This window comes from Triticum dicoccoides, chromosome 1B, assembly GCF_002162155.2.
Source record: "Triticum dicoccoides isolate Atlit2015 ecotype Zavitan chromosome 1B, WEW_v2.0, whole genome shotgun sequence".
In the NCBI taxonomy this organism is placed as follows: domain Eukaryota; kingdom Viridiplantae; phylum Streptophyta; class Magnoliopsida; order Poales; family Poaceae; genus Triticum; species Triticum dicoccoides.
The window spans coordinates 9,331,360-9,333,359 of NC_041381.1; positions in this window are offsets into that span (position 1 = coordinate 9,331,360).

Below are 2,000 nucleotides of genomic sequence, written 5' to 3' on the forward strand. Positions count from 1 at the left end.
GCCGCTTCTTCTTCTACCTCGAGCTGCCTCACAGAACTCTCCTGAGGTTTCTCTCTTCTTCTCTGAAGAACACAAGAACGCACACCATGGAAACTCACACGCACGCACACTTCACCAAGGAGAAAGCTGGCTTTGCCTTGTCACCCGGTGAAAATCACAGTGGCTACATGTTTTCACTGCTCAGCCCTCACAGACTTGTTTTCACATTCACTCAAAGCAACATATATACACAGAGGAGGTTTGCCTCACGCACAACCCGGCCAGACCACTAAGTCACCTACGCACAAACCGGCCACTAGACCAGGCCACTAACTAATCTTCTACATGCACTAACTAGCCTTATCTTAGAGCATCTCCAGCCGTTGGCCCCCAGGGGACGCCTAAAATCGCCGCCTGGGGGCGAGCCGGCGTAAAAAAACGGTCTGGGGGCGAGTTGCCCCCCAGGCGCGTCTAATTTTTTCAAAATAAAAAACCATTCGGCAAAGTTCGGTTAAACACGGCTAAATTCCGGCAAACTTTGGCATATATTATATGTTCGGCGCGTTTACATAACAAATATAACTAAAAATAGAAATCGCTAAACGCGGAGTAGTCGCCGTCCTCGCCGCCGCCACTGTCGTCGTCAGCCTTCTCCTCCTTGACGCGGCCGTCCCAGCTGCACCCCTGCCCGGCTTCGCCATGGCGGACAGGTGCCGGCGGCGCGTCGTCGCCGCTATCGTCGAGGTAGATGACTCCTCCTTCTTCGCGGCCCCGGCAGCGCTGCTCGAAGCGCCGCAGTGCGGCGACCTGGCGCTCCCTCTCCGTCCTGAGAAAGTCCTTGCGCGCCCATTTCAGGGCCGCATCGTCATCGAGCGCCACCTCACCGGGCTCCGTCTTCACGGCGGGGAGCCCCGGCTCCGTTTTCACCGTCGCGAGCCCGGGCTCCTTCTTCGGCTTGACGAACCGCGGAGGAGCCGACGAGGGGCCGCGCTGGCCGCCTTAGTTGATGACGATGCCGGTGCTGCGAGTGCGCCGGCCGAGCGGCGTCTCCGCCGCGGGCTCGGTCTTGACGCTAAGCAGCGCCGGAGAGCCGGAGGAGTGGGAAGAAGATCGCGACGAGGAGGAGGAAGACAACGAAGGGACGAACCTCCTGGGCAGCAATTGCCCGGCGCGTCGGCAGCGGGCCAGGGACGGGGCCGCCGGGGGAGGGTATGTCGGTGGCGGCTCGTTGGCGCCCTCAAGGTGCGCCAACACGCCGCCAAGCATGCGGCCGGGGGCGCCCCACCAAACGCGGCAGCCCTCACTGTTCTGTCTGCCGCCCACCGCCGGCGCCCGTTGGTGGACGCCAGCCTCTGCTCCTGACGGTGCTAGAAGTACGCCGCCCATGCCAAGTGGTTGTCGGCGGCGTACTGGGGGAGGGTGCGCTGCTCATCGGTGAGGGAGGCGCGCGTGAGCTCGACCTCGTCGGCGAAGTAGGCGGTCCGCGCCGCGGCGTCGGGCAACGGCGGAACGGGCACTCCCCCGTTGCTGAGCCGCCACCTCGACGTCCCGGAGCGCATGTCCAGCGGCGCCGGGATGTTGGCCTTGAACAGGAGCGACGACTCCTCTTCGCGGAGCGAGCGGCGGCCGAAGCCGTTGGACGCTGCCTCCTCGTCGGGGAAGCGTTCGGCCATTGGGGGAGGGAGGGCTCGGAGGAGGCGCACTGGAGAGGGAGAGGGAGGGCTCGGCGGCGGCAGTGAATGGCAGAGGGAGAGGGAAAGAGCTCGGCGGCGAGGGTTGGTGTGGCCTGAGGCGAGGGAGGGCGCCGGCTTATATAGCCGCACTCGTATGTACGCGTGGCGGGAGGCGAGGCGACGACCCGCCGCCCCGTGACGCGCCGCCCGTGAGGAATCAATGGCAAGGCTGACCGTCGGCGGCAGCGCGGCAGCCTTGGCATTGATTCCCGCGGGAACCGAGGCGATGAGGGCGACGAAGCGCCCGTCTCGCTGAATAGGCGGACCCGCGGTTGCTTCACGCTAAAA